Source organism: Hoplias malabaricus, chromosome 13 (genome assembly GCF_029633855.1).
Source record: "Hoplias malabaricus isolate fHopMal1 chromosome 13, fHopMal1.hap1, whole genome shotgun sequence".
In the NCBI taxonomy this organism is placed as follows: Eukaryota; Metazoa; Chordata; class Actinopteri; order Characiformes; family Erythrinidae; genus Hoplias; species Hoplias malabaricus.
The window spans coordinates 32,514,858-32,539,758 of record NC_089812.1 but is presented as its reverse complement, the minus strand read 5'-3'; the positions used below and the strand labels follow the sequence as shown (position 1 = coordinate 32,539,758).

General features: G+C 39.4%; 1 pseudogene; it reads left to right on the top strand.

Moving 5' to 3' along the window:
• The first annotated feature begins 11,595 nt into the window (after positions 1-11,595).
• Positions 11,596-23,581, top strand: LOC136665095 (immunoglobulin lambda-1 light chain-like; annotated as a pseudogene).
• The last annotated feature ends 1,320 nt before the right edge of the window (positions 23,582-24,901 follow it).

Below are 24,901 nucleotides of genomic sequence, written 5' to 3'. Positions count from 1 at the left end.
ACAAGGTGTTTGTCATAATATTATGGTTGATCAGTGCATACAAAACGATGAATAACCTCACTTATGACAGACATAAACATAAAATAATAGAACAAAAATACACCACATCACAACCCAATGGCCATAAAACACAACTGTAAACAAACAAAATCCACTACTCTCTCCATGTCTCCTACAGACACACAAACACACTTGAGGAAGAACACACTATAAACACTTGATGAGGAACACACATAAACTGTTTTCATGTAACACTGCTTTGTTATATCTGTTGATTCATTTAGTTGTGTTTATTTATTTCCTCATGTAAAAACATATATAGCACATCAATAGTCTGCCTTGATATTTAAAAAAGTAACAAGTAAATGTATCTATGTATTAATATGTTCTATAACACATTAGAGTGCTGTATATGATCCCTTTGGTGTGTGTAGAGACGCCTCCCTCTGCTCCTCCTCCTGACTCTTATAGCACACCCCTGCTCTCTCTCCTTCATCTGCTCCTCCAGCTGCTCACCTCTTCACTCAGCACAGAGAGTCATCACACACTGACAAGATGCTGCCAGCACTCTGCACTCTCTTCACTGCTCTCTCATGTAAGATTTCACAACACTGGAGCTCCTCAGCATTTACCTCCATCTAATGTGAGCATCAACTAATGTAACATGGATGCTGCTTTTATTGCAGGTGTCAGTGGTGTGACTGTGGTGACCCAGAAGCCCCCTGTTCTCACAGCCACTAAAGGAGAGAAGACCACTCTGCACTGTAATCTGGGGTCTGTTACTGGACAATCTGCTCGCTGGTATAAACAGGTTCCAGGAGGGGTTCCACAGTTTGTGTTAAGTAATTATTACAGCTGGAGTTCTCCTTCATATGGATCTGGCTTCTCGTCTCCTAAATTCACACCAACACACTCATCTCAGTCTGATTACACTTTGATTATTGACACAGTGGACGTAGAAGACTCTGCAGTATATTACTGTAGCACATGGGACAACTCTGCTAAAGAACACGTATCACAGTGATTCACACCATGACAAAAACCTCCTCACTGCTCACATTCACTTCTGCTTTCAGAAAACAGCAGAAGAACAGTATCATTAACAGGGACCTATAACAGTGACTTGTGTATTGAGTTTATAATATATATTATTTATAGGGGCGCAGCGGGTAGTGTCGCAGTCACACAGCTCCAGGGGCCTGGAGGTTGTGGGTTCGATTCCCGCTCCGGGTGACTGTCTGTGAGGAGTTCTCTGAGGTGTGTTCTCCCCGTGTCCGCGTGGGTTTCCTCCGGGTGCTCCGGTTTCCTCCCACAGTCCAAAAACACACGTTGCAAGGTGGATTGGCGACTCGAAAGTGTCCGTAGGTGTGAGTGTGTGAGTGAATGTGTCTGTGTTGCCCTGTGAAGGACTGGCGTCCCCTCCAGGGTGTATTCCCGCCTTGCGCCCGATGATTCCAGGTAGGCCCTGGACCCCCCGTGACCCTAAATTGGATAAGCGGTTACAGATAATGGATGGATGGATTATTTATAGACTGTTTTAATAGATGGGATGAGGAGGGAGTTTGCATAAGAAGTAAATAGCAGTACAAAACAGTAAGTAAACTCATCATTTTTCCTGTTCATAATGAGGAGGGGCCACCACTTTGTGTGCTTTTAACCCCTTCTGCCACCCCATGTCTAAATCCTGGATACTCAACTGTGCAGTGTGATATGAATGTGTATTAATTTCTAATAAGAAATTAGACTTTCTGAGATGTGATTTTAAATACCCAAGCTTTCGCTAGTTTTCAGAGACATCTCCAAGCCACACAAGCCCAGATGGGAATTTCAGATAACACAGAGCAGGCACGTAAACCACTCTCCAGGGACCTTTTTTAAGACCCAAGGCCACGCAGGGTCAAGAGAAGAATCTTTTGGGAGACACTCCTTAGGATCAGTTTATGCTCTGTATAAAGCTGCTTAATAAAGAACTTCTCAAACTATAGAATTAAACCTGAATTTCCATTGGTTTAAAACAATTTGAAGTTACATATGTGCACTTTTCTTGTACAGAATTATTCCTTCTAGTTCAGATTCAATTTCAGAGCCAAGAATCTACGACGGGTCAATGAGCATAAGTCATTAATAATAATACATTCTAGCTAATTCTGCAGTATAATATGTGAAGATGGCCTACTTGTCCAAGTAAAAATTGGACAGGTAAAGACACTACATATTATTTAATGACTCCCAAACATGGAGCTTATCAAAATGAATGAAATAATTACTTGTTAATAAAATAATAATTAATTATCATTGACTCCGCTATGTAGTGCTTATGCCACTGCAACGTGTGCATACTATTTCCACTACAACTGTCAGAATGAGAAGCACTGAGGAGGAGATTCAGTGGACTTTACTCCACAGAGTACTGTAGCACTGAAACTCCTCAACTCCACTCTTCATTCGTTGACACTGTGAAATTTTGAATCAACATATTTTTCCTTTAAAATGTTTAATTTACTCAGATTAAACTTTTGATCTGTCATCTATGTTCTATTACGAATAAAATATTGAAATTTGCCACCTCCACATCATTGCATTCAGTTTTTATTCACAATTTGTTTAGTGTCCCAACTTTTTTGGAATCCGGTTTGTATTTCCTCATTTTAAAACGTATATAGCGCATCAATAGTCTGCCTTTTTAAAAAAGTAACAAGTAAATGTATATCTATATATTAATATGTTCTATAACACATTAGAGTGCTGTACAGAGATACCTCCCTCTCCTCCTTCTCCTGAGTCTTATAGCACACCCCTGCTCTCTCTCCTTTATCTGCTCTTCCAGCTGCTCATCTCTTCACTCAGCACACAGAGTCATCACACACTGACAAGATGCTGCCAGCACTCTGCACTCTCTTCACTGCTCTCTCATGTAAGATTTCACAACACTGGAGCTCCTCAGCATTTACCTCCATCTAATGTGAGCATCGACTAATGTAACATGGATGCTGGTTTTATTGCAGGTGTCAGTGGTGTGACTGTGGTGACCCAGAAGCCCCCTGTTCTCACAGCCACTAAAGGAGAGAAGATCACTCTGCACTGTAACCTGGGGTCTGTTTTTGATCAAACTACTCGATGGTATAAACAGGTTCCAGGAGGAGATCCACAGTTTGTGTTAAGTAATTACATTGGCCAAAGCTCTACATATGGATCTGGCTTCTCGTCTCCTAAATTCACATCAGAATGTTCATCGGTATCTGACTGTACTTTGATCATTGATAAAGTAGAGGTAGGAGACTCAGCAGTGTATTACTGTAACACATGGGATAACTCTGCGAAAAGACACATTGCACAGTGATTCAGACAATAACAAAAACCTCCTCACTGCTCACTCTAACTTCTGCTTTTAGACAGCAGTAGAAGTACAGTATCATCAACAGGATCCTACTCTACACAAGTGTGCATTGTGCTGCATTTGCTGTTATTTAATTAATGTTTAAATAGACGGGACTAGATGTTAGTGTGTGTATGAATTTAATGAGAATAAACACTACTATACTGATGCTATGTAATGATCTTGATTTGTTTATATAAATATGATGAGTGACATGTGTTTACACAAATAAACTGGGTAAATTCTGTTGAAGTATATTCAGTATTGTTTAAACGACACATAATGTCTTTGGTGTGAAGTAATGGCATCCCCTTTGTGAATCAGTTCCTAAACTGAGTGAGAAATAGCTCCTTTGTAAAGCATTAACTAAAGGTGAGTATGTATGTGAATGACTCAGTCTTTGGAATGAGTTAATGGATACAAACCAGTTCAGTTCCATCTGGTGCTTCAATTAAATAAATAAATAAATAAATAAATAAATAAATAAATAAATAATTCAAATGAAGATCAGAAATGTGGTGAGGTTCTAGGGTGAAATGTGTTGTCCTGTTTGTGTGTTTGTTGATGCACACTTATGGAAATTAGCTATAATGTCGTGGTGGTCATTTGATGAGGATAATCTACTTTTAATGTGATACACTGCTATATGTTCATGATTATAACATTTAGAAAATGAATGCCTGTCTAGAATGATGGATGACTAAAAGATCTTACATTTTTTCAGGGTTCATGGTTTGTTGGGTATGATATGCTCTTCTAACTGTATATATCTCATCAGAAGAATGGTTGATCATTTATGTTAGTAATTATAAAATATGAATTCATCATTTGTGTACTTTATTAAAGCAGTGAATCGTTTCATGTTTTGTGTTCTCTGCTTCATCTTGTGCTGATCAACCCCTTTTACTTGTGATAGATCAATGTAAAGCACAAACTCACAGTCTTTTTTATTATTATTATCACAGATGCTGTGATTGGTGCAGCATTTTGGATGACACAGCTTCCTCCTACAATAAGTTTCTGTTCCCTGCTCCAAGAAGAACTCATTTCACACCACTAATAATAATAATATTTCTGGCAAGAATCCTAAATTTACACTGCCCTCCAGCAATTAAACCTGATTACATTTATATGTCACTCCAGATAACAATGTATATGTTGTAAATAAGCACAAAGATGATGTTGTGCTCTTGTACTGCCTCATATCTAAAATCCTGGACACTCCATTGTAGTAATCTGAAGCACTGAGGCAATTCAGTGGAGGTTACTTTACACAGTCCATGAAGTGTAGGACACTGTCAGCCTTTAAAATTCACCACTGAATCATTGAATCTGATACATAACACATTATGACACCCACTCAGGACACGTCTGCTTAACAAAATGGTTTATATTCTGTGTAAATGTCCATTTCTTTTAAGAATAATGGACAAATATTGTCAGTCAGTACATGAATTATAGTTTTCAGATTTTCATTTGAATGAAGTACTTCAAATTAATATTTAATAAAATATGCAGAGAGTAAATACAGATGATGAAAATGAAAAACGCTATGGCTACAATTAGAAACGTATATCTGTATCAGTATGTAGATGACAGGCTAATGTTAAAACACTATAGATTTTAGGAATGATGAATAATTATTATATATTAAATATGATCTTCCTGACTGCAGGCAAAAAACACTTATTATAAAATTCAGATATTTCCGCACAGTTTGCTAGCTCTCCAGTCTATTTGCGCACTGGAAATCGGTCTAAAGTGTTTACGAAACCCTAGTGTCAGTGAATAGATCATGAGGATATTGCTTTACTCCTGTTCCATTGGTGGGTAACTGCCTTAATTTTGCTGGTTCAGATTATTTAGGTAGGAACCATTCTAAATTCTGAAGGCTGCTAACTGCATGACATGAAACACAGATGCAAACTAAACAACTTAAGTTACCAATTAGTTTCTGTGGTGATTCATACTGTAAATAAAGACTTACAGACTATTTAACTTCAGCCACATTGAAACAATGGGCATTTTTTGTCCTCAAACACACCATTCCACCTTAAATGATGTTGAGCTTCTGAATGCAAACAAACGAAGGAGAACTTCAGTTCCCCACAATCGAGGACATTGCTTTTAAAGTAAAGTGGTTTATGAAATATTGCTAATTGCAATTTTCCTAACCAATCATGCAACTGTGAATTAAACTACAATTATTTTCTACAAATGAAAGTACAAGACTGTATTAATAACAATGAAGATCAAGCTTTAAATTTGAACACTGACTGTAAAATGCCAGGGTTTAATTTAAGTGTGGTCAGATACACAGCGCAGTGTGAATGTTTCTGATTGGTCTAACTATTCAAATGTCACCACTTAAGCATTATTAAGACCTTGTTCTATAAAATATAAACTGTGATTAATATTGCAGCTTTTTTGATTTGAAAAATCATTTTCAATTTAAATGCAAGTCATATTTCAGCTCTGTTCCATGGCACACTATAGTTAAGTGTTATCTATTGGGTGTGGTGTAGTTGAACTCCCTCCCACCCCTCAGTGCCACATGCACTGCGCCATCTTGGTGGTGTGTCTTTTATAGTGGGACCGTTTGTTTGAGAAGAAAAACAAAAAACTCTCGTTTGTAGAGAGAGTGAAAGCCTATCATTCCGGACGGAGACACTTTGTTTTTTTTTTACCCAGTTATTGACACCGGGGTTTCATAAACATATTAGAAATTTTTAAAGCTGAGAGTTAGCAAATCTTCTATAAAATCTTTTATAAAAAATGATTTTTGAAAACAATCGTGAATAACGAGTTTTAGGAGTTAAAAATAAGCCACACACTGCTTCATGTTGATGTTCTCAAGGGCTTGTTTTCACCCTCAGGAAGGCCTATAGTCCCACCCTCTGGAGACTTGGGCCTTCCCTACATTTGCCATACCCTCCCCAACAAGACTGACACAGCCAAAAGTTTTCATCCCTTCAACAGGTAAATTCCTTCTTCATTTGCTGCTGCCGTCTTTTCACTTTCCACCTTAAAAGTTGTTGTTGCTGACTGTTTTGACACACAAGCCTGAAGTTGGCATCCTATTTCCACCGTTAAAAAGTTCTAAATTAGACTTGTACATTTCCTTTGTGATTTTCATTTACTATTCTGGCTGACAAGGGAGCACTGAAACCAAAGGGGTATAAATACACAGAAGCACAGACAAGGAACACCTGGGAGAGATGATGAGAGGGTAAGGCAACAAAGGAGACAGGTGGAAACATTGATTACAAGGTTGGGCTAAAGTGGGACAAAGGTGGAGACAGGAACAAAACAGAGCAATGTTATAAAGAAGCACATGGCAGGCAAACAGACCTCACAAAACAAAGCAGGAAAGCATGAGACCAAACACAGGTCAGCTATGAAAAAGTGGTTGTTGAGGCAGGAGAAGGGGGAGGCTGAAGGGAAGGACGTTTCTGAATTACTGTTAATGTTTGGCTCTGAGAGACTCTGGTGGCAAAATCTTGGACAGTGCACCTTTAATGAGTATTTTAATACTCATGGTTTCATGGTTTCTTGGATATGAAAAACTGCTCGAGTGAAGTATTTATCTCTACAGAAGAATTATTTGTTTTTTGAATTGTTAATTGTTATATATTAAATTGACTCATATATTTCACCATATTGTGCTGTTGCTTTTATATGAAAGCAGTGAGTCATATCTGGTTGTGTGCTCACTACTGCATTAAATATGGTCTCAGGTTTATTGCTTTATCATCGCTGATGCTGTGATTGGTGCAGCATAGTGTATAACAACTGCCTTCTACACAGAAGGCTATGTTACTCTTCCCCGCCATGCTACAACGTTAATGGTCATTTTGGTAAGTACATATACGCTGCCCTCCCATCACATTTTTTTGCCACTCTGGATTATGTAAATGAACACAAATCTAGGTGAGCTCTTGTCTTTTGTGCTGCCCCATGTCTAAAAAAATCCTAAACAATCCACTGTCATAACACATTATGAGTAACACTCAGGACACACTTGCACAACACCACTCTTTTATTTTAGTTCTATAGAAAATGAAGACTATTCTCAGTTTCTTCCAAGAATAATAGAAAACAAATGTTGAATGAATAAAGCACCTCAAACAAAGGATTATGTAGTAAGAATATGCAAAAGTAAATACGAGTAATTGATATATATATATATTTCATTTAAAGTTCACACTGAAGAATTTAATATGTTAAATATTAAGGCTGAACAATTTAGAAACAGTATAATACAGTATATATATATATATATATAATTCCAGATTTTAACTGCTGTTTTTATCATATGAACAGTGTTTGGATATTTCTAACTGGTCAGTTTCTTTAAATGTCCCCATTGAAACATATTAGGACATTGTTCTTGAAAATGTTCTATAATTAAAATTGCAGCTCTTGTGATTTGAAAAGGACACATTCACATTCTCTTTTCACACATAAGAGTGAAGCACGTAATCCGCATTGTGTGTGTATTTGAGAACTTCCCCCATCTAATGTGAGCATCAACAAATGTAACATGAATGTTGCTTTTAATTTTTACATTTTTCTCTACATACTTTAATGTCTGTTGCATACAGGCATTCACAGCATTCATGGAAATTCAGAAAGAGATGCATCTCCATCGTCAGGGCTAGGATGTTGAACGCACCTCAGACACGTGTTAGAGCTGGTTCAGAGGCTAAACACTTGTACTGCTTTGACCTAATATTGGAAGAACTTTCTCGATGCGTAGAAAAAATATTGCTGACACCAGTTAGAAGCAGAAACTTTATTGAATCAACTGGAGATAATTCATTCATTCATTATCTGTAACTGCTTTTCCAATTCAGGGTTGCGGTGGGTCCCGGGCCTTCCCGAAATCACTGGGCGCAAGGCAGGAACACACCCTGGAGGGGGTGCCAGTCCTTTACAGGGCAACACACACTCACACATTCACTCACACCTACAGACACTTTTCGCCAATCCACCTACCAACATGTGTTTTTAGACTGTGGGAGGGAACCCACGCGGACACGAGGAGAACATACCAACTCCACACAGACAGTCACACGGAGCGGGACTCAAACCCACAACCTACAGGTCCCTGGAGCTGTGTGACTGCGGCACTACCTGCTGCACCACCGTGCCGCCCCAAAAACAATTCAGATGATGATTTTAATTAAGCGTTCAGATTAACTGATAACAGTGGTGCAGCAGGTAGTGTCGCAGTCACACAGCAACTTTCTGTACGCCATCTCATAAAAGGAGAAAAACAAATGCTCTACATTTATGGATTTATAAAAAGCATTTCCGTCCAATAGAATGTATAATCACGAATTTATCTACAAAGCCATAATTTAAAATATGTTTACGCTTACATTTAATTTGGCAATCGTGATAATTTCATATAATCCCTTAATATTTCAACACTGACAATGATACATCACATATTATGACACACTGAGGATACACCTGCTCAACACTTATAATCTTATTTCAGCTCTGTGCAAATGAAGACAAGTTTCCATTCATTAATAGGAACTGATGTGTCATGAGTAAAAATAAACATGTTACTAATATCAGCATATGTTTGAGCATGATAACATTTGTTCTGAAGTCCTGGAAAATAATTAATCTGCACATTTTTAATCATAGTAAGTAAGTGTGATGCTAGTGATTTTATGCACCCCTGTGTATATGATTCTTAGGTTGTTTGTACTTAAGACACCACCCTCTCCTCCTCTCCTCCTGACTCTCTTATAGCACATGCTGACTCTCCTTTATCTGCTCCTCCAGCTGCTCATCTCTTCACTCAGCACAGAGAGTCATCACACACTGACAAGATGCTGCCAGCACTCTGCACTCTCTTCACTGCTCTCTCATGTAAGATTTTACAATGGAGCTGGAGCTCCTCAGCATTTACCTCCATCTAATGTGAGCATCAACTAATGTAACATGGATGCTGCTTTTATTGCAGGTGTCAGTGGTGTGACTGTGGTGACCCAGAAGCCCCCTGTCCTCACAGCCACTAAAGGAGAGAAGACCACTCTGCACTGTAACCTGGGGACTGCTACTGAACATTCTGCTATCTGGCATAAACAGATTCCAGGAGGGGTTCCACAGTTTGTGCTAAAAAATCATCACAGCTATAGTCCTCCTAAGTATGGATCTGGCTTCTCGTCTCCTAAATTCACATCAACACACTCGTCTCAGTCTGATTACACTTTGATTATTGATACAGTGGAGGTAGGAGACTCTGCAGTGTATTACTGTTACACATGGGACAGATCTGTTAGTGAGTACGTATCACAGTGATTCACACCATGACAAAAACCTCCTCACTGCTCACAGTCTCTTCTGCTTTCACACAGCTGTAGAAGCACAGTATCATCCACAGGACCCTTTATTACTCAAGGGGAAGAGGAAAGGTTAACATTTTAGAAATACCAAAATTTACTTGAAAAATTATTTCGGTATTAAAAGGCAGACAAAATGAAGAAATTATGGAAGAAATATATAAGAAAGGAGAAAAGAAAGAGAAAAGGGCAACAAAAAAACTCAATCTCAAAGGTACAAAGTGTTACATGAAATTAAATATCAAATGTGAAGGAGACAATTGAACTCCCCTTAAATCTGCAGATCCAGACTCTCTCCATCTGCTCCCAATGGATTATAGCACTATAATAAAAAACTCATTTAAATCCCACTGATCAAAAAATGAGTATTTTTGTTATAATAAAATATACAATGTAAATTCATCTATGTCTTTAAAGGAAATCCAAACCTAATTACTCAGTGAAAACCACTGTGTATCATCTCTCAGTACGGCTACTTAAGCAGTGTCTTACATCTTGTTCATCCTCGATCAGCACGAAGGGCTACACTCCATCAGCCAGGATGCTCCATCAGCTGTGGCCTAATAGAGAAGCAAGCTTTGGACTGGAAGGTCTTGGATGTGATCTCCACGACTGGAAAAAAGATTTGGAGGTGGTTGAGTGAAAGAAGATTCTCTCTCAATACATGACTTTTTCTTGTATATCAAAAAAAATCTGTATTTTTTCTCCACACCTCTGAACTGAATAAAAAAAAAAACATGCTTTCCTTGCCATTATGCAGCAGTTTAACCAAACTGTGCTTCTTCATTTAACCTCTCAGTGGCAGTGAACACACACATACCCTAGTGCACTAGGGCAGTGAGTACACACACACACACATACACTCACCCAGAGGGCAAGCCACTCATCCCAGTGCTTAGGGAGCAGTTGTGGGTTAGTTGCCTTGCTCAAGGATACATCAGCCATGGATGTTGAGGGAAGAGACAGTGCTGTGTCTTCACTCCTCTGGCCTTTTTGCAGGAGATCAAACCCTCAACTTTCTGTCTCTTATTTTTGAATAGTTTTAGTTTTTTTTTACATTGTTTCATATTTATATCACAAAATTGAGACCTAATTGCTTTGATGCAGTTTGTTTTATAAATTATCATTCTTCCCCTGCCCCTTTCTCTCATAGACAGACTGTGGAGTGAATTAATGTTAATGTGAATGTGAGAGGAGAGGGGGTAGGTGTCAGTGAAGAATCAGAGTGAAGTGCACTGACCTGGAGATGTCCACAAGAGAGAACTCAGTCAGTACTCAACGTGGAAATAGTAAGTGTATAAGGGCTCAGTAATTCTCACGTAATCCTTTAATGCTTAGATATATGTGCTATTCATATGCATCATTGTAAATCATCTTTCTTCATTGTAACTACAGTCACAGATGAACATACACTGACTCTGTTTTAATTTGCAGCAGGAAAATCCAACCGTCCGCGACAGTGTTCAGGAAATTCATGGAAATCCGGGAGAATTAGTTTCTGGTTTAGACAGTCTTTGTAAAATATCACTAACAGAGCACCACCAATAGATAAACACATACTCTGCCACTATAAATAGAAGCTACAAGTAGCCAGACTGAACTTTGATCTGACTGTACATCATGATGATATTTATGAAGAGAACAAACACAATCCAATGTAGAAATGTAGTCATAGAAATAAATGTTTTACGTGGTCTAACTTCAGTTGATTAGTCAGGTTTCATATACAAAGTTAAAGAGCCCCCTCCCTCTCTCCTCCTGACTCTTATAGCACACCCCTGCTCTCTCTCCTTTATCTGCTCCTCCAGCTGCTCATATCTCTTCACTCAGCGCGGAGAGTCATCACACACTGACAAGATGCTGCCAGCACTCTGCACTCTCTTCACTGCTCTCTCATGTAAGATTTCACAACACTGGAGCTCCTCAGCATTTACCTCCATCTAATGTGAGCATCAACTAATGTAACATGGATGCTGCTTTTATTGCAGGTGTCAGTGGTGTGACTGTGGTGACCCAGAAGCCCCCTGTTCTCACAGCCACTAAAGGAGAGAAGACCACTCTTCACTGTAATCTGGGGACTATTACTAATTTTGAAGCATGTTGGTATAAACAGGTTCCAGGAGGAGTTCCACAGTTTGTGTTAAGAAATCATCACAGCTATAGCACTCCTTCATATGGATCTGGCTTCTCGTCTCCTAAATTCACATCAACACACTCATCTCAGTCTGATTACACTTTGATTATTGATACAGTGGAGGTAGGAGACTCTGCAGTGTATTACTGTAACACACATGACACATCTGTTAGTGAGTGAGTATCACAGTGATTCACACCATGACAAAAACCTCCTCACTGCTCACATTCACTTCTGCTTTCACACAGCTGTAAAATTTACTTGAAATTTATTTTAGTAGTATTGAAGAAGTTTTGGAAGAAAGAGAATAAAAGATAAGAAAGGAGTAAAGAAAGACAAAAGGGCAACAAAACAATTCAATCTCAAAGGTACAAAGTGCTACATGAAATTAAATATCAAATGTGGAGAAGACAATTAAACTCCCATTAAATCAGCAGATGCAGACTCTCTCCATCTGCTCCCAATGGATTATAGCACTATAATAAAAATCTCATTTAAATCCCACTGATCAAAACATGAGTATTTTTGTTATAATAAAATATACAATGTAAATTCATCTATGTCTTTAAAGGAAATCCAAACCTAATTACTCAGTGAAAACCACTGTGTATCATCTCTCAGTACGGCTACTTAAGCAGTGTCTTACATCTTGTTCATCCTCGATCAGCATGAAGGGCTACACTCTGGATGCTCCATCAGCTTTAAGATAAGTCCAAACAAGTGTTTACATCATGTGATTTTCTTGAAACAATCAGTCTGCAAAAGTCAGAGGGGCATCTGTGGCCTAAAAATGACTGTGGGTGGGTGAGTAAAGGAATATCTTACTTCAAATGAAAACATTTTACACCTTGGAACTGAATTTAAACACTACAACAAAACTGTACTTCCTCATTTCATTCATGAGTAGCAGTGAACACACACATACACTAGTGCACTAGGGCAGTGAGTATACACACCCCCAGAGTGTAAGGCAGCCATCCCGGTGCAGAACAGTTGTGGGTTAGGCGCCTTGCCCAAGGATACATCAGCTGTGGATGTTGAGGGAAGAGACAGTGCTGTTTCTTCACTCCTCCGACCCCTTTGCGGGAGATCGAACCAGCAACATTCTGTCTCTTATTTTTGAATAGTTTAGTTTTAAATTATCATTCTTCCCCTGCCCCTTTCTCTCATAGACAGACTGTGGGGTGAATTAATGTTAATGTGAATGTGAGAGGAGAGGGGGTAGGTGGCAGTGAAGGATCAGAGTGAAGTGCACTGACCTGGAGATTTCCACAAGAGAGAACTCAGTCAGTAATCAACGTGGAAATAGTAAGTGTATAAGGGCTCAGTAATTCTCACATAATTCTTTAATGCTTAGACCTATGTGCTGTTCAGTCATATGTATCATTGAAAATCATCCTTCTTTATTGTAACTACAGTCACAGGAAACTCATGCAAATCCAACAGATAGTTTCTGTCAGTCGTTGTAAAATAAAACACCACCTATATATAAACACACAGTATCCCACTATGAATAGAAGCTACAAGTAGCCAGACTGAAGTTTGATTTGACTGTACATCGTGATGAAGTCTAAAAAATAAATCTGTATCTGAAAAACACTGTACACTGAAAGGATGAATATTTGATTACAGAGATAATCCACTTCAGTATGCGTCTCTCACATCTAAATCCCAGTTTAAATATGAATTAAATGTTTTACATGGTCTGACTTCAGTTGTTTAGTCAGGTTTCATGTACAAAGTTGAAGTGAATATAAGACAATATGTGTTTTTGAAAAGTATAGTGAGATGTATTTTCTGCTACAGTTTATAAAAGTTTATTAAAACACAGAATGTACATTTTAAATTAGTGATTGATTGGCTGGGACGTAGGGCGGCGCAGCAGGTAGTGTCGCAGTCACACAGCTCCAGGGACATGGAGGTTGTGGGTTCGATTCCCACTCCGGGTGACTGTCTGTGAGGAGTTGGTGTGTTCTCCCCGTGTCCGCGTGGCTTCCCTCCGGGTGCTCCGGTTTCCTCCCACAGTCCAAAAACACACGTTGGTAGGTGGATTGGTGACTCAAAAGTGTCCGTATGTGTGTGTGTGTGTCTGTGTTGCCCTGTGAAGGACTGGCGCCCCCTCCAGGGTGTATTCCCGCCTTGCGCCCAATGATTCCAGGTAGGCTCTGGACCCACTGTGACCCTGAATTGGATAAGCGGTTACAGATAATGAATGAATGAATGGCTGGGACGTGATAATTTTAATCCTACATCTGACTATTACTAATTAGTACTTTTCTAGGTTATAAATATCCGCACAGTGTACCTCCATTTATCTCAGGCTCAAACAAGAAGCTCTTTTTTTTTAAGAGTCTAGTGTCACCTCAACAATTCAGCCACTTCATGTATATATGCAAATTACATAAAAATAAGACCTTTTGGATGCAAAGCTGAATAAACTTGCTGCTTCAGAATTGCCCAGAAAGGGTTTAGGTTGGGTGAGGAAGCAGGTCACTGCAAAATCTGGTCATCAGCAAATCTCTTCTTCTTTAACCATTCACGGGTCTAGTGGGAAGCTTGAGATGGAGCACTGTCATGCATGAACATGAGTGTTTTCCTTATCTTAGCACCACAACCCTTCCACTAGGGCAAGAACTGCTGCTCCCACAAGGTGCATATCCCTTCAAGAGTTCATTGACAAATGAAATATGGAAGGAAATGGGGATAAAAAGACAAGAGAAAAGGGCAAAAAAAATTAAAACTCAAAGTTATAAAAGTGCTACATGAAATGAAATGTCAGAAGTGGAGCAGAATATTAAACTCGCATAAAATCTGTGGATGCAGACACTTTCCATCTGCTTGATTAAAGTACTGTTGTCAGGTATCACGGGGTGGACTCACGGAGGCGGACGCACTTGCTAAAACACAGTATTTATTGAAACAACAGATGACAAAACAGAGATAGACAGAATCAAACGATTAGACAGAATACCTATACAGAAGGAGACCTAGACAGAGACTTGAACAGAGAGATCGTACAGGGACCTGGAGGAGGAGAGCAAAACAGAGAACTGAACCAGGAGAGCTAAACAGAAAACTGAACAGATACAAAGAGAGCTAGACTGAATAAATATACAAACAGACTTCAGACAAGGGAAGCGATAGGAACAAGGTAAGGGAACGAGTGACAGACAAGACAGACTGGAGAGTATGAACAAAGGTGGTAACGCGGAAACAAACAGACTTGATAACAACATGACCTAGGAAATGAACAGAGGAAACAACATGATCTGGGAGTAGAAACAAAACAATACAACATGACTATGGAAAGGAAACAACAAGACTGGGAATTGGAACAAACGAATGACAAGAGGAAGTGAGACAAGGGCGTGACAAGACACGACAAGACAAGGGCGTGACAACTGTCATAAAATCTATATTTAAATCCAACTGATCTAATAAATTACTTTATTTGTTATAAAAAAAATGGTATAAATGATGGTCTTTAAAGGAAATAAACATTTAATTACTAAATGAAAACCACTGTGTATCATCTCTCAGTACGGCTACTTAAGCAGTGTCTTACATCTTGTTCATCCTTGATCAGTATGAAGGGCTACACTGTTTTAAGGTCAAACAAGTTCTTACATCATGTGATTTTCTTGAAACAATCAGGCTGCAAAAGTCAGAGGGGCAGCTGTGGCCTAATAGAGAAGCGAGCTTTGGACTGGAAGGTCTTGGATGTGATCTCCACGACTGGTAAAAAGAATTGGAGGTGGTTGAGTGAAAGAAGATTCTCCCTCAATAGACAGCTTTCTCTATTTTTCAATGAAATCAGCCGAGGTTTATTTTTAACACCTCGGTACTGAATTGGAAAAAAACTAAACATGCTTTTCTTGTCATTGTGCAGCACTAATTGTGCTTCCTCATTTAACCTCTCAGTGGCAGTGAACACACACACACACACACACACACACACACACACTAGTGCACTAGGGCAGTGAGTACACACAGACACACACACTAGTGCACTAGGGCAGTGAGTACACACACACACACACAGACTAGTGCACTAGGGCAGTGAGTACACACACACACACACACACACACACACACACACACACACACACACAGAGGGAAGGGCAGCCATAACAGTGCCTGGATAGTAGTTGGGGATCAGGTGCCTTGCTCAAGGATACATCAGCCATGGACTTTCGAATTGTCTTCAGAGACATCTCCAATTCACTCAAGGTGAGACTGGAATTTGAGATAATCCTTCCAGCAAGCACTGGCCCCACATTAAAGGTATGTGTCAGATATTCATAAAAACTTATACTACAGGCACCTTCAAGGACAGTTTACCACACAGGGTCTTGGAGGGTCATGCAACTCTTCTCAAATGGAATGCAGGCACACGGACTCAACCTTGATTAAATGTCCTCTCACACATCTTGAAAGACTGTTAAAAGAATCACACATTCCTTAATTCCTAAGTTTACCTGGTGAACAAGTTGTGTATGTGTACCACTGTGTGAAATTCCATTTAGACAATCAAAACGGGTGGAATTAATTTACGTGTTTAAAATCACCTTTTTATATGACCTTATGTAGGAACCAAGGTGGCCACATACTCTGTGTTATTTGGTTAAGAATTATGTAAAACATGGTTTGTCTGAATGATATTACTTTGTGTTAACATACAATCTATTATATTGCACAAGTATGATTCAGAATTCTGGGATAGTCATTCAACAGGGATTGTCTTTAAGTCTTTGTCTTGTCATGAGTCATACATTTTATGTGATGTCACTACCAAGGTACAGGAAACAGCCAATCAGGAGCAAGAGAGGCTCCAATCCTCAATTCAAGGCGGATTTCCTAAAATCTGGCTTAAAAACCAGTGGCGTGAAGAACTTCTCTCTCTCTTGCTTCCAGGAGGCAATGCTTCTCAGCTAGGGAAGTCAGTCAAGGGAGAGGCCGGTTCTCTCTCGAGCTCTCAGTTTAGAGTTCAGCTCCTCAGAGTTCAGCTTTTCAGCTCTCTTCAGGCTTCTTCAGAGGCTTTCCAGACTCTCTTATGGCTCTTTCTTAAACAGTCTTGGACTCCTCAAGCAGAGTCCAGATAGAACAAACCCTGAAATTCCAATCAGAAGTTTTATTTTTTTTTATTTCTATTAGAAAATTATAGTTTAGTAAGAAATGCTATAGTTTAACTCCAGCAAAGCTCGATGCCATGCCCAGAGCTTGAAAGAGACCTCAGACCCCTGACCCTCAAAGTTGTGACGAGCTTCAGGATCAACGATGGAGAAGGAGGCCACACGGACCCTCAGAATGATTTTATGAGCAAAAGGCCCAGGAAAGACCTGCATGGACGTGTCTCTCACCAAGAGGCAGAGCAGCGATAACTGAGAATTCCCGCAGAGACCTTCAGGATGCCACCTGCTCTGAAGGAGTGGTCACTCTGTCTCTGGCCAAGAGGGAGAAGAGGAACAGCGGCTGCAGTGCTACAAGGCCTGCGTCTGCAGTACTCCAGGAAGCCGGCGCTGGAAAGCACCACACGTCAGTGACATACTCCCAGCGATCACCAGTCCATCTCCAGGGATGTGTAAGGTCACATGGTTTAATTTCTTTCATAACTCATGAGACTGGTGCTAAACGCTTTGCTGGGATAAACTATAGCCTTTTAGAATTTAGGGAAATTACCATAGAGAGATTCTCTCATATATTAATCTCCCTGTTCCTTCATGTATCACTGTAATCCATTTCATTATATGAATGTGTAATCAAAATTCAGTATTTGATATTACAATTAAAAAAACAGTTGTGTGATAAAACCAGTTTTTGGTTATTTGTTTGTGTGTGCACCTTTCTTGTACAGAATTATTACTTTTAGTTCAAATTCAATTTCAGAGCCAAGAACCTACAGGGGGTCAATGAGCATAATTCATTAATAATAATTAATTCTAGCTAATTCCGCTATATTGTATGTAAAGTCATCTAACATGATGACCTACATGTCCAAGCTAAAATTGGACAGGTAAAGACACTACATATTACTTAATGACTCCCAAACATGTAGCTTATCATAATTAATTAAGTCAGTAATTAATAATCAAATACTAATCAATAATCACTGACTCCGATATGTAGTATTTATGCCGCTGCAACGTGGGGCATAATTATTTTACTACACTTTGATGCAGTTTGTTTTATAAATTATCATTCTTCCCCTGCCCCTTTCTCTCATAGACAGACTGTGGGGTGAATTAATGTTAATGTGAATGTGAGAGGAGAGGGGGTAGGTGGCAGTGAAGGATCAGAGTGAAGTGCACTGGCCTGGAGATTTCCACAAGAGAGAACTCAGTCAGTAGTCAACGTGGAAATAGTAAATGTATGAGTGTATCAGTAATTTTCATTCTTTAATGCTTAGACCCATGTGCTTTTCAATCATATGTATCATTGTAAATCATCCTTCTTTATTGTAACTAAAGTCACAGATGAACATACACTGACTCTGTTTTAATTTGCAGTGGGGAAATCCGACAGTGTTCAGGAAACTCATGGAAATCCGAGAGAAATAGTTTCTGGGTTAGACAGTCTTTGCAAAATATCAGTAACAGAGCACCACCAATAAATAATCACACACTCTGCCACTGTAAATAGAAGCTACAAGTAGCCAGACTGAAGTTTGATCTGACTGTACATCATGAAGAAATGTAGAAATGTAGTCATAGAAATAAATGTTTCACGTGGTCTAACTTCAGTTGATTAGTCAGGTTTCATATACAAAGTTAAAGAGACCCCTCCCTCTCTCCTCCTGACTCTTATAGCACACCCCTGCTCTCTCCTTTATCTGCTCCTCCAGCTGTTCCTCTCTTCACTCAGCACAGAGAGTCATCACACACTGACAAGATGCTGCCAGCACTCTGCACTCTCTTCACTGCTCTCTCATGTAAGATTTCACAACACTGGAGCTCCTCAGCATTTACCTCCATCTAATGTGAGCATCAACTAATGTAACATGGATGCTGCTTTTATTGCAGGTGTCAGTGGTGTGACTGTGGTGACCCAGAAGCCCCCTGTTCTCACAGCCACTAAAGGAGAGATGACCACTCTGCACTGTAATCTGGGGTCTGTTACTAATGCAGCACATTGGTATAAACAGGTTCCAGGAGGAGTTCCACAGTATGTTTTAAGTAATCGTCACAGCTGGAGTTCTCCTAAGTATGGATCTGGCTTCTCGTCTCCTAAATTCACATCAACACACTCATCTCAGTCTGATTACACTTTGATTATTGATACAGTGGAGGTAGGAGACTCTGCAGTGTATTACTGTAAAACATGGGACGGTTCTGTTAATAAGTACGTATCACAGTGATTCACACCATGACAAAAACCTCTTCACTGCTCACATTCACTTCTGCTTTCACACAGCTGTAGATGTAATATATTGAAAATATATTTCTGCTTTAACCATGACCCTGAACTGGATAAGCGGTTACAGATAATGGATGAATGAATGAATGAATTTCCGCTTTAAAAGGCAGGCAACAAAAAAAAAAAAAAATTTTGAAAAAAATGCTGATAAAATAAATGACTTCTTATTTGTTAAATTAAAAATGAAAATGCTTCTATAATGTTTCTATAATGCTCTTTAAACAAATCAAAATGTTATCACTAAATGAAAGTCTTCGGATGTCATCCATCAATACGACTAACAATGAGCATAAAGGGCTGCTCTCTGGCTGCTCTGTCAGGCTGAAAATAAGCTTAAACAATTCTTACCTCATGCATTTTTTTTGCAATAATTCAAGAATAAAGTCTAGTGTGGAAAATTCCACTTCTTTCTACACAGAAGAGTAGGGTTTGATTCCTTTCTTGGGGAAGAACAGCAGTCTACACCAATGAGAGTCATAGGCACAACTCCTAAAAATACAACGCCTTACATCAGCGTAACATGATCCACATACACTGATCTGCTACTGGGCAGCACAGTGGTGCAGCAGGTAGAGTCTGTGTCACACAACTCCAGGAACCTGGAGGTTGTGGGTTTGAGTCCCGTTCCAGGTAACTGTCTGTGAGTAGTTTGGTGTTTCCCCCCCTGTCTGCATGGGTTTTCTCCAGGTGCTCCAGTTTCCTCCCACGGTCCAAAAACACTTGTTGGTAGGTGGAGTGTGTGTCACCCTGCGAAAGACTGGTGTTCCCTCCAGGGTGTGTTCCCGCCTTGTGCCCAGTGATTCAGGATAGGCTCCGCACCCACTGCGACCCTGAACTGGATAAGTGGTTTCAGACAATGAATGAATGAATGAATGATCTCCCACAATGAAAATAACCTGAGAAAACACATTCCATTTCCTAAAAGTTCTCTTGAACAAACAATCAGCAGTGGATCACCAGACTACAGTATATCCCTCATTACCAGTGTTACCTTTAAGTGCTGTTTACTCTCATTACTCCACTTTTAATTTAATGATATTACAGAATTCTAAATCCACTGTCTTGTGCTGGGACTAGACCACAACACTCATCCATATCTTCATCTCCAGCTCACCCAGACACTAGTGTTTTAACCTAAAACTGATACACTCAAGTTTAGAGCAAAATAACTGCATCAAGTGACACATTCTGAACACAGGCTTCAGATTTTAATAGATTTCAGATTTACTTCACACAGTCCACATGCTCGGTCAATGTATCACTATTGTATAATGTTCTGTGTGATTTCTTTAATGTCCTGATACTGAAAATAATAAGTACTTAAGGGATGCTGCAATGGGAAATTAATTACATTTGGCCTCCAGCTTTTGCACAACACAGAGGGTCATTTCTTTAATTCTGGTTACACTGTCTTCTAACTTCCTCTCAGTGAAGGAAAAGTACCTTGACAGGAGTGAATCTGTGGTTTCTGACTAAATGAGTACTGAAGACTTCCTGTGTAAGACAGTAACTCAGACAGCAGGTCTTCCAGTGCACTGGTTCTGTACTGATGCAACATTACACAACACTCTCAGTCACTGTGTGGACACTGACTTCACAGATAACACTCAGCTCCTCACTGAGGGGGAGACCAGAGGGAACACACAAATCACAGCAGTGATCTAACGCAGCATAAGAGGGAGCCTTAAGCATAAATCAACAACACATAAATATACCATATTACATATTAACCACAAACAACAACTGTAAATACACAAAATCCACTTTATAAAGAAGAGAGCACCTAATGCACTATGGGAACAATGCATAATTTCATTCATTGTCCCCTCTCTCTTTCTCCATTTTCCTGCACACACACACACACACACACACACACATGTCACAAGGAACACCTTAATATTTAAATAATGCACGTGAACATAAAACATTTGAACTACGCTTGAGACTATTCTCCACTGCAGGAACAGTGCACTATAGTCGTGTCAGTGCCAACTCTCTGTGTTCTACTCCCTGCTCTGGCATGTAAGATCTCTCCTCCTGCTTTTCTCTCTACACTGATGAGGTGTGTGTGTGACTAGGAGTGTGTGTGAAATGTGACTGATGCTCATACACTTCAATGTTGCTTTATGTTTCAGGGGTCAGTTCACAAAGAGTTCTGACACAACCCCCTTTAGTGCAAACAGAGCCGGGCCGCACTGTCAGTCTGGACTGTAACGTGGCAAAGGATGAAAACTACTATGTCTCCTGGTATAAACAGATTCCACAAGCAGCTCCTCAGTTTGTGTTGAGATTTTATCATTCTCACAGCTCTCCAGATAAATATGGAGATAATTTTTCATCTGTGCGCTTCACATCTAAAGCCTCCTCAAGCATCGACTACCAGCTAATAATCAGTAAAGTGGAGGTAGGAGACTCTGCAGTGTATTACTGTCAAACATGGGAAAGCTCTAATGCAGTTGTATCACAGTGATAGAGAGCAGGACAAAAACCTCCTCACTGTTCACACTGACATCTCCATCTGACTGAGCACATCTCTCAGCTTCAGCAGAAAAGTGGAGTGGAAAAGTGGTCTATTGAGCAGGAAGTGGGAAGAAATCCCAGGAGAACAGAGCTGTGGAATTCCCAGAAACTGAAACGGGATGTGGAAGGACTCAGTGCTGATCACAGACAGTAGAAGAGAGAGCTGAAGTCTAGAGGAGGTTTCAGTTGCGCTACTTTCACTTCTGAAACTGAGGAGGTTATTGTACGGGTGATGATATGAAATGAAGCACTGTGGTATTCGGACAAGGAACAAAGCTCTTCGTCACCGGTAAGAAACTCTTCTCTTTATCTACACTTCACTTCTTTAATGTTTCAGACTCAGCTTTAATACAAACTGCTACTTTATAACACTGAATAAAGATTTTGTCTATTTTTATTGTGTGTTTAAAAGAAGGAGAGCATTAGAGTTGGAGGCAGACATGAACCAAAGGAAGATCAGTGATCTATAATTTCAGAATCAAACCCTGACTGTGTTCCTCTGTTGTGAGATTTGATAGTGGATAAATATGAAAACAGTACTTGCTGATTGGAAAGTATGCTGTAAGTCAGCTATTGCTGAAGTTACATTGCTCTCATTGCTGTCTGATGCATATGTTTTGATGCCACAGATACGTTCTGTTGATTTTCTAACTGGAAAATTAGAAATAACTCTCAACAGATAACACGTCTGGTATTATAAAGCATACTTACAATTTAATTGCTGAATGTAAGACATGTTACAGTAAATATGACATAAAATAAGGTTTGTGTAAACTTTTTGGCAGACTTTGTATTTAATTTTTTCCAATATAAATTATATGTTAAAATACATGTTGTGCATTACATATGACGCCTTAGACACAATTGCGTTTGTTGTCTATTATTGATTTTGAAAATAAAATAATCAAATAACACTCACCCGATCAGAGCTTTCCAAACTTCTACATGAAACCATTTCAAAATTAAGCAAACTATGCTTTAAGTCATGTTTTTTAAATATAACAAAAAACTAAATACTTTTTCATGGTCTCTCCATCTTCCTCTCTGTTCCTCAATGTAACTGTAAAATACTTTTTTAATACTCAGTATAATTCCTTTAAGAGAAATGAGGGTTCAATTTACTCTATATTTATTTTTAAGAAATTTATTTAAATCAATTAAAGTGTTTACAACAGGTGTTTTCCATTAGAACATGACAAAAATTATACTTTCATTAACAGCAAACTGGGCACGACTTCAAACAGTCTTTAATTCTCATTGTTTGTAGTGTATTAAATCATGTCTTTATCTGTTTCTCTGATCAGACGCTTCTGCCCCGGCTCCTGTTCTGACCCTCTTCCCTCCGTCCAGTGAAGAGCTGAAGTCTAACAAAGCCACTCTAGTGTGTGTGGTCAGTGATATGCCCACTGGGTTTGCTGATGTGAGCTGGCTGGTGGACAGTAAAGCGGTCAGCAGTGGAGTGACCACTGGCTCTGCAGAGCAGCAAACCAATAAGAAATTCAGACTGAGCAGCTTTTTGACCATTGAGAGGTCAGAGTGGGAGAAAGATAAAGACGTAACGTGTCAAGTGTCTTCTGCCTCAAAAACCGCCAGTAAAAAGTTGAAGAAGTCTGAATGTATCGTCTGAACCTGATCACATCTGATACATCTTCATTCTTTTATTCTTCACAGTAACAGAGCTTCATAGAAACAGTAGTTTAACGTGTAGTGACAGAACGCTGACGTCATTAACAAACACTGGATCATCTCCTGCTGACGTAGTCATTTATCTTTTCTGTTTTATAACATGTTTGTTTGCTGAAGTTTAATAAAATGCATTACTAAAGAAACTGTTGTTCATTTTTCATGGTGATGGAGAGTCCATTATAATGTTCTAGATATTAATCAGAGCCTGAAAGTCTACAAAACGTTACACTGAAAATTTACCGCCACTCTCACAACAGAAACACAAATTAAAAGAGAAAGACGTGTAGGTGTCTTATGGCGGGGGGAATAAAGCGAATGTAGAAAAGGGGATGTGCAGTGAACCCGTTGCGACCCGTAGACGGGGACCCGTGGAACATTAGTGAAGATCGCCATCTGTCCGCAGAAGAGTGAACTGCAGTCTACTGCAGTCCAAAGAAGAAGGCATCTACATTTTACATCTGGGCATCAGAACTAGACGTAGGAGCTATTAAAGAAAATGGCCTTGTCTGACGAATCCGATTTCCTCAAGGAGCTCCTCTCCCATTCCTGCAGAAAAAAACAGCCTAGCCAGTTCAAGCTGACTCTTGACCACCATATGGGTTTGTTTTTGTTTAAGTTTGATGGTTTAGCCTGTCTACAAACATTATCAACCTGAACAACCAGTAAGACCAAGCTGGTTAGCCAACATCACCAGCACCTGGTTGATCAGCTTGACCAGCATCACCAAAGTGATCGACCAACACCATCAGCAAAACTGAGCATGACTAAAAAAAGCTCAGGAGCTGGTTAGACAGCTAGTTTACCAGCATAGGCTATGTTTTAACCTGATGAGCAGCTTTTTAACCACCTTGACCATGAAAGCTTAGACCATACAACACCTGCTACCAGCAAAAGCTGGTCTTGAGCTGGGTTTCAGGGTCATTTTAGCTCTGTTTAAATAAGCAACATTCTCTGGGTCATGTTCATAGATTTAAAATGTATTTCCATACAACTGAGCGTATAATGACCATGAATTTGAAATACATCTCTCTGCAGAATCATAATCCAAAAGAGGTGAATTGTGCTGTTAGTTTAACTAAGTGTAACTTTTTGAAAAATATTTTAAAACTTAAAACCTATCACTCAGTTTTAATGTTTGAGTCAGTTGTATGTAAATAGACTCAAAAGTGTTTAAGACATAATCTATTGATATAATTCTAGTTTATGGTGCGAGTCCTCCCTCTGCCCCCCTCCTTCTTACTGCATCTTTTCTCTCCGTTAAACACAGAAACTGATACATAAGACACTGACACACACTGAGGATACACCTGCTCAACACCACGTTGATATTTTAGCTCTATGCAAATTAATGAGTTTCCGTTTCTTATTTTAAGAGAAACACTGTAAGTGAATGCAATTAATGATATGCTT